This window comes from Malaclemys terrapin, chromosome 1, assembly GCF_027887155.1.
Source record: "Malaclemys terrapin pileata isolate rMalTer1 chromosome 1, rMalTer1.hap1, whole genome shotgun sequence".
NCBI classification, from domain to species: Eukaryota; Metazoa; Chordata; order Testudines; family Emydidae; genus Malaclemys; species Malaclemys terrapin.
In genome coordinates this window covers 353,566,490-353,576,054 of record NC_071505.1, presented here as the reverse complement: position 1 = coordinate 353,576,054, position 9,565 = coordinate 353,566,490, and positions in this window count along the sequence as shown.

Genomic DNA, 9,565 nt, shown 5'->3' with positions numbered 1-9,565 from the left:
ATTAGAGTCATGTGTCCACCCTAGCCTGGATCAGCCCCTGCTCTGGTCAGTCAGGGAACAGAAAACTGCTTATCCAGTGGCCAGTATATCTGCTCTACCCCACTGGCCTGGGTCTATCACAATATGTTACCTAAGAGAGTGTGAAATCTATAAGGGAACCTGGCTCAGGAACAGTGGCTGTTGCAGTGTCCTCTCCACATTGAGGGAGGGGCGGACTGGGTAATAATCTTACACTAGTCAGCCTTTTGACCAAGGCAAGATGATACAACTCCGGGGTCTTGACCTGGGGAGCTGGGTGGAACTGGCTGGAGCCTCTGTTTATTAGCAAATACTCACCAGCAACCACACATCACTGAACAAAACCACTAACCCAGGAACCTATCCTTGTAACAAACCCCGATGCCAACTCTGTCCACATATCTATTCAAGTGACATCATCATAGGACCTAATCACATCAGCCATACCATCAGGGGCTCGTTCACCTGCACATCTACCAATGTGATATATGCCATCATGTGCCAGCAATGCCCCTCTGCCATGTACATTGGCCAAACCGGACAGTCTCTACGCAAAAGAATTAATGGACACAAATCTGACATCAGGAATCAAAATACTCAAAAACCAGTGGGAGAACACTTTAACCTGTCTGGTCATTCAATGACAGACCTGCGGGTGGCTATATTACAACAGAAAAACTTCAAAAACAGACTCCAACGAGAGACTGCTGAGCTAGAATTGATATGCAAACTAGATACAATCAACTCCGGTTTGAATAAGGACTGGGAATGGCTGAGCCATTACAAACGTTGACTCTATCTCCCCTTGTAAGTACTCTCACACTTCTTATCACACTGTCTGTACTCGGCTAGCTTGATTATCACTTCAAACGTTTTTTTTCTCTTAATTAATTGGCCTCTCAGAGTTGGTAAGACAACTCCCACCTGTTTATGCTCTCTGTATGTGTGTATATATATCTCCTCATTATATGTTCCATTCTATATGCATCCGAAGAAGTGGGCTGTAGTCCACGAAAGCTTATGCTCTAATAAATTTGTTAGTCTCTAAGGTGCCACAAGTACTCCTGTTCTTCTTTCTGTTTATTAGTTCATGAGTGGCTAGTGACAGCATTCATATAACTGCAGCTGGGTGTATACCTACCTGTGTATGAGTGTGTAAGTGCAAGACCTGAGAGGGTTGCAGATTGTCACAGCCTAGCAGTGTAAGAAGGGTTCCAAATTGGTATGTCATGGAGCTGGGTGGAACCCCACTTCCAGGTTGCATCCCAGGGAAGTCCATCACACCCATCTAGCAAACCAGCCCTGTCACACTATGAGCCCATTTCCTCTTGTCATGTGCTCAGTTACTGATGGAGAGACTGTGGTTACAGCCAAGAAGTCAGGAATGATGGATTCGGTCTGTAATTCTCTGTGTGACTTTTGCTAAGTCACATCTCCCTGTATCTCAGTTTACCTATCTGTATAATGGGGATATGGTCATAGTGACTCGACTTTGCAAGGTGAAATGAAGATCCTTCAATTAAAAGTCCTGCACAGGATGATGATAGTTATGGATGAGAATTACTGCTCTCTGATCCCTTAAGGAAATCCCTGTGTGCCTCCAGAAAGTGTTCGTGTTTCCACTCAGTCATCTCTCTCCAGATCTGTCTAACTGCTATCTACCCAGCCATCCTGAACATTTACAGGGTATCAGACCCTACGGCGCTCTAGACATTATCCCTAGTTTCTTCCTGTATTTTTAAATACACAAAACAGGCAATTCCTCACTGACTCAGCACAGAGTGCAAGAGTTCTCACCTCCCTTGGGGATGGTATCTTAGTTGCTGTTTACTCTGAAAGCTGGATAATTAGCACAGAAGCTTGTCTCCTGCATTCATATGCTGCTTCTCCCCTTGAGGCTGAGAAAACCCCACTGGGACTGCACAGAGCTATATTATAAATGGTGAACACCCGTGTGTCGGCTCTCGGCGTGGGATGTTGCTGCAGATGCTAGGGTGAGAGAGGCGTGGGATACCGCTACCTGAGGGGGAGTCCCAGGGAAGACACTTCCATCTCAGATTTCACAGGTACCTATGAATTGCTGGGGAGCTCACCTGCTTGACAAACCGAGTGCAACATGTGTGTGATGGGATAGAGAGTAAGTCTGCGGTCATTTCCACTCTTTACAGCCATTAAACATCCCAGGGCCCTTGCCACAGGTGATGAGTTTACTCCAGTATCACTGGCCAAAATGTCACTCCTCTCTATGTACCTCTGCCCGTCCCAGCTCATGGCCGGCAGCTGCAAGGTGGCTGCATTTCAGTGGCACAGTGGATCCTTCAAGGTGAAAGGTGTCAGTAGATGTACAATACAAGGCCAAATTCTGAGGCTTTGGCTGTTCTTTGCTCAGTAAGAACTGAATAAAATCTCAGGAGCCAGCTGTGTGTTAATGTGCATACATTGCCACCTCTTCCTCTTGCATGTCTGGGCTCTGGCTGTTAATTGGGGAACTATTCCCGGACTTTTATCTGCTGATATGCATGGAGGTGTTAAGGCTCCTCACTGGAACAATCATAAGACATCTGTTCTCCTAGTTTCATTTGAGAAGTCGGCAGGACTGTTACTCCAGAAACTTTCAAAAAACAATTCTGCTGGAAGCAGACACCCAGCTTAGGAAATTTCAGTCCAAATGCCTAAAATTTGGCAAACTTATGAGCAACTGAAATTGAGGTCTTCTTACTGAATGTGTCAGACAGTCTTAAATAATGCCACCAATGTGACCTAAAATGGTCATTCTATTTGTGAATCCCATGCAGTTAAGCTCTTCGCTCCAATAGTATCATTGGGAAGGAGTTCCACAGGGCAAATATGGATTGTTATGTGTTCAGATTTTCAATGTAACTGAATGTTCCCTTGTTCTATGTATTGAGCCCAAAGACTTATGTGTGACTAATGCTGGGTCTACGTTAGTATTTTACATCATAGAATCATAGAGCCACGGGGTTAGAAGGGACCACAAGGGTCAGCTACTCTATCCCTCTGCCAAGGTTCAGGATTCATTGTGTCTTAGTCATTGAAGACTGATGGCTGCCCACACTTCTTTGGAAAACCTCTATTAAAGGAGCTTCCATGACTACCCTGGGCATCTGTTCCATTGTCCTCATTCTTAGAGATAGGAAGTTTTTTCTGATATTGAATTTAAATCTGCTTTGCTGGAGCTTGAACACATTGGCTCTTGTCCTGCCCTCTGTGGTAAGAAAGAACAACATTCCTCCACCAGTTTATGGCAGCCTTTCAAGTATTTGCAGACTGCTATCATCTCCCCCCTTAATATCCTCTTTCCAAACTAAACGTACCCAGTTCCTCCAGCCTTTGGTGATATGGCTTGTATTCCATCCCTTTGATCATCTTTGTCACTTGCCTCTGGATCATTTCCAGTTTCTCTGTATCCTTCCTCTACATTGGTGACCATAATTGGACACTCCAGCCGAGAGAAACCAATGCATTCTGTTTCTCCAATCCCATGTGCAGAGGTAAATTCCTCTGCTCTAAATCGCCACTCCCATTTTTATGCATCCAAGGATTGCATCAGTCCTTACGGCCACAGCATCTCACTGGGAGCTCACAAGTTGGTTTTACACAATGATTTCTAAATCCTTTTCAGGTCCTTGATTCGAGAGGATAAGTTTCCATTTGACTGTATTAAAAACATTGTGCTTGAATCGGATGCCCATACCAATTCCCCAGATCAATCGATATGCCTGACCTGTCCTCATTTTCACAACTTTTCAATCTTAGGGCCATCCACAAATTTTATCTGCACTGATTTTCTATTTCCTTTCAGGACATTGATGAAAATATTGAATAGCATTGGGCCTAGAACTGATCCCTGCAGAACCGCACTAGAAAAAGCCCCATTTACTGAAAGTGGCTCAATGACAAATTCTTTCTGAGATCTGCGAGTTAGCTAGTTTTCAGTCCATTTTATGTGTGCTCTACTGATACTATAGAGTGTTAATTATTTTATCTCAATGTTTTCTCTTCATAAATCAAATGCCTTAGAAAAATCAAAAAATATTGCATCTGCACAGTTCCCTTGATCAGCCAAACATTTATTCTAAAAAAAGGATGAAATAAGGTTTATCTGACAAAACTGGTTTTGCATAAACCTTGTTATTGACTGGCATTACTTATATTCCAAGAACTTTTTTCTTGAACTAATCCCATACCAGCTTTTCCATTGTTTCCTAATCTTTTCAAATATTTTTTTAATCTTGACCTTAATTTTTTTAATAGTTTACATTTAACACAGGAATTATTCTAAAACTTGTCTAGGATTCCTTTTCCTTTGAAGCAATAGGTGTCTATAGATAGTATTAGTGGGGAACTCTTCTCTTTTTGTCCATTTGAATGTAATCAGTTCCATTCCTTATTTCCCTCTCCTCTGACATATGCCCCCTTGTTCATCTCTTTGCTAAACTAAACAGGCCCAGACTTTTCAGTCTGTCCACATATGTCAGCTTCCCCGTTGTTATTGCCTGTCTCGGAAATCCCCTTTATGTTTGCTATATTCTCTATAGAGACCAAGTGACTAAAACTGAGCACATATCCAGAGCAGGTTATTCTCTATCCCATTCCTTTGGCATCTGAAAATTGTGTTTCTTTTGCCCACTGCTGTGACTGAGCAGGTATTTCACTTGAGCTGGTACAAATGACACCCAGGTCTTTTCCATGAGGTATGTTCTAGATGGGATGTTTAGCCCGGCACATGTCTCGCCAAAGATTTGTTTTTTTTCCACTTTCAGATTTTGATCAACAAGATGAATTGGGAACTCCCAACATCTTGGATTCTGTAGCCTGGGTTTAATTGCAATAAGGAACAATGATGGATAACCAGTATCCACACTCCTCTTTCCTGATGGGGCCTCTAAAGGTATTCCAACCCTAACAGGTAGGAATTATTGACTCACAGAGAATCATAAAATAATGAATTGGCATTAGTTGGGTCAGGTGTTCATAATTCATTTATCTGAATAATGAAAATGTCATTTTTCAGTTTGTGAAGAGCGACCAATCTGCTTTACCCATGAGAACAGCCTCCAGTAGTGCACGTAGTTTCTCGCATTAACATTGTCTCTTCATCCAGGCATTTGTACTGCGACCATCATTCTAGACCCTGGGCACATACAGGAAGTCAGGGGAATGTAAGGTACAAGCAGGAGACTCTATTCCGCCTCAGAACTGGACACCTTCTCCCCTAATCCATGTCAGATTTGAACATAACCAATTTCACCAACCCTTCCACCTTCATCCTGCTGGGCATTCCTGGCCTGGAGGCTGCCCATGTCTGGATCTCCATCCCTTTCTGCACCATGTATGGCATAGCAGTCTTGGGGAACTTCACCATCCTGTTCATTGTGAAGATGGAACCGAACCTCCATGAGCCCATGTACTATTTCCTCTACATGCTGGCAACCTGGTCCTGTCCACGTCCACCCTGCCCAAAATGCTGAGCATCTTCTGGTTCAATTCCAGGGAGATCGATTTCAATGCCTGCCTCACTCAGATGTACTTCATTCACTGCTTCTTGGTGATGGAATCTGGGATCTTCGTGGCCATGGCTTTTGATCGCTATGTGGCCATCTGTGATCCCCTGAGACATTCCACCATCCTAACGAACCGCATGGTGGTGAAGATTGGCCGTGGTGCTGCGTGGCTGTTTACTTGTACTGCCATATCCCTTGCTGGCGAGTCTGTGGCCATATTGCAAGACCAAAATCATCCCCCACACGTACTGCAAGCACATCTCTGTGGTGAATCTGGCCTGCACCGACATCCGTGCCAGTAGTTACTACAGCCTTTCTGGGTATGTCTACACTACGAAATTAGTTCTAATTTATAGAAACCGGTTTTATAGAAATCGGTTGTATACAGCCGATTGTGTGTGTCCCCACATAAAATGCTCTAAGTGCTCTAGTCGGCGGACCACGTCCACAGTACCGAGGCTAGCGTCGACTTCCAGAGCATTGCACTATGGGTAGCTATCCCACAGCTATCCCACAGTTCCCGCAGTCTCCGCCGCCCATTGGAATTCTGGGTTGAGATCCCAATGCCCGGATGATGCAAAACAGTGTTGCGGGGGGTTCTGGGTACATGTCGTCAGGCCCCTCCCCCTCCGTCACAGCAATGGCAGACAATAGATTCGCACCTTTTTACCTGGGTTACCTGTGCAGACAACATACCACGGCAAGCATGGAGCCCGCTCAGCTCAGCTGAGCTCACCGTCACCATATGTCCTCTGGGTGCCGGCAGACGTGGGACTGCATTGCTACACAGCAGCAGCTGCTAACTGCCTTTTGGCGGTAAATGGTGTAGCATGACTAATAGCCATGGGGCTGGCAGCCGTAGGGCTGCATTGCACCAGCCCCTTGCCTTTTGGTAGAAGATGGTATATTACGACTGGTATCCGTCGTCATCATACTGCAGTGGCTGTCAATCATGGGCACCTGGGCAGACATGCTACTGTCTCGATGATGATGGCTATCAGTCGTAGTATACTATTTTCTGCCAATTGCCCAGTATTGTCTGCTAAGCACCCAGAAGAGGCCAAGGGCAATCTGGGTGCTGGGAGACGTGGGGCTGGCAGACGTGGGGCTGCATTGCTACACAGCAGCAGCCCCTTACCTTTTGGTAGAAGATGGTATATTACGACTGGTAACGATCGTCATCATACTGCAGAGGCTATCAGTCATGCTGCACCGTCGGCTGCCAGCTTAAGATGTAAAAAATAGATTTGTTCTGTATTCATTTGCTTCCCCTCCCTCCGTGAAATCAACAGCCTGCTAAACCCAGGCTTTTCAGTTTAATCTTTGGGGGGACCATTCTGTGTGACAGTTGTTTGTGTTTCTCCCTGATGCACAGCCACCTTTCTTGATTTTAATTCCCTGTACCTGTACGCCATGTCGTCACTCGGCCCTCCCTCCCTCCCGCCCTCCCTCCTTCTCCTGGTCCGTCAGATACTAGTTTCGCACCTTTTTTCAGATCAGGCGCCATAGCTTGCACTGGGATCATGGAGCCCGCTCAGATCACCACGGCAATTATGAGCACTATGAACACCACGCGCATTGTCCTGGAGTATATGCAGAGCCAGGACATGCCAAGGCGAAACCCGGACCAGCCGAGGAGGCGATTGCAGCGCGGCGAAGAGAATGATGAGGAAATTGACATGGACATAGACCTCTCACAAGGCACAGGCCCCAGCAATGTGGAAATCATGGTGTCACTGGGGCAGTTTCATGGCGTGGAACGCCGATTCTGGACCCGGGAAACAAGCACAGACTGGTGGGACCGCATCGTGCTGCAGGTGTGGGACGATTCCCAGTGGCTGCGAAACTTTCGCATGCGTAAGGGCACTTTCATGGAACTTTGTGACTTGCTTTCCCCTGCCCTGAAACGCCAGAATACCAAGATGAGAGCAGCCCTCACAGTTGAGAAGCGAGTGGCGATAGCCCTGTGAAAGCTTGCAACGCCAGAGAGCTACCGGTCAGTCGGGAATCAATTTGGAGTGGGCAAATCTACGGTGGGGGCTGCTGTGATCCAAGTTGCCAGGGCAATGAAAGACCTGGTGATGTCAAGGGTAGTGACTCTGGGCAACATGCAGGCAATAGTGGATGGTTTTGCTGAAATGGGATTCCCAAACTGTGGTGGGGCCATAGACGGAACCCATATCCCTATCTTGTCACCGGAGCACCAAGCCACCAAGTACGTAAATTGCAAGGGGTACTTTTCAATGCTGCTGCAAGCCCTGGTGGATCACAAGGGACGTTTCACCAACATCAACGTGGGATGGCTGGGAAAGGTACATGATGCTCGCGTCTTCAGACACTCTGGTCTGTTTCGAAAGCTGGAGGAAGGGACTTTCTTCCCGGACCAGAAAGTAACCATTGGGGATGTTGAAATGCCTATCGTGATCCTTGGGGACCCAGCCTACCCCTTAATGCCATGGCTCATGAAGCCGTACACAGGCAGCCTGGACAGGAGTCAGGACCTGTTCAACTATAGGCTGAGCAAGTGCCGAATGGTGGTGGAATGTGCATTTGGACATTTAAAAGCGCGCTGGCGCAGCTTACTGACTCGCTCAGACCTCAGCGAAAAGAATATCCCCATTGTTATTGCTGCTTGCTGTGCACTCCACAAGATCTGTGAGAGTAAGGGGGAGACATTTATGGCGGGGTGGGAAGTTGAGGCAACTCACCTGGCCGCTGATTACGCACAGCCAGACACCAGAGCGGTTAGAGGAGCACAGCAGGGCGTGGTGCACATCAGAGAAGCTTTGAAAATGAGTTTTGTGACTGGCCAGGCTACTGTGTGAAACTTCTGTTTGTTTCTCCTTGGTGAACCCTCCACCCCCCCCCCCCGACCCGGTTCACTCTACTTCCCTGTAAACCAACCACCCCATCCTCCCTTCCCCACTTCGAGCACTGCTTGCAGAGGCAATAAAGTCATTGTTATTTCACATTCATGCATTCTTTATTAATTCCTCACACAAGTAGGGGGATAATTGCCAAGGTAGCCTGGGATGGGTGGGGGAGGAGGGATGGAAAAGGACACACTGCATTTTAAAACTTTAACTCTTATTGAAGGCCAGCCTTCTGATGCTTGGGCGATCATTTGGGGTGGAGTGACTGGGTGGCCGGAGGCCCCCCCACCGTGTTCTTGGGCATCTGGGTGAGGAGGCTATGGAACTTGGGAAGGAGGGCTGTTGGTTAAACAGGGGCTGTAGCGGCAGTCTCTGCTCCTGCTGCCTTTCCTGCAGCTCAACCATACGCTGGAGCATATCAGTTTGATGCTCCAGCAGACGGAGCATTGACTCTTGCCATCTGTCTGCAAGCTGATGCTACCTATCATCTTCAGCCCGCCACTTGCTCTTTTCATCCCGCCATTCAGCCCGCCACCTCTCCTCTCGTTCATATTGTGTTTTTTCTCATGTCCGACATTGACTGCCGCCACGCATTCTGCTGTGCTCTATCAGTGTGGGAGGACATCTGGAGCTCCGTGAACATATCGTCCCGCGTCCTCCGTTTTCTCTTTCTAATGTTCACTAGCCTCTGCAAAGGAGAAACATTTGCAGCTGGTGGAGGAGAAGGGAGAGGTGGTTAAAAAAGACACATTTTAGAGAACAATGGGTACACTCTTTCGTTACAAGGTCGCATTTTTCCTCTGCCTGCCGGTTTGGTATGAGAGATCACTCACGCAGTGCCAGGCAACATATTTCGGCTTGCAGGCAGCCATGGTAAGCCATAGTCTTTTGCCTTTTTTAACCTTCTTAACATGCGGGAAAGGTTTCAAACAGCAGTGCATTTCCCATATGAAGGATGAATTGGATTGGCCATTTAAAATGGGTTTTCAATGTAAAAGGAGGGGCTGCGGTTTCCGGGTTAACATGCAGCACAAACCCAAGTAAACCACCCCCCCACACACACACACGATTCTCTGGGATGATCACTTCACCCCTCCCCCCACCGCGTGGTTAACAGCGGGGAACATTTCTGTTCAGAAGAGCAGGAAC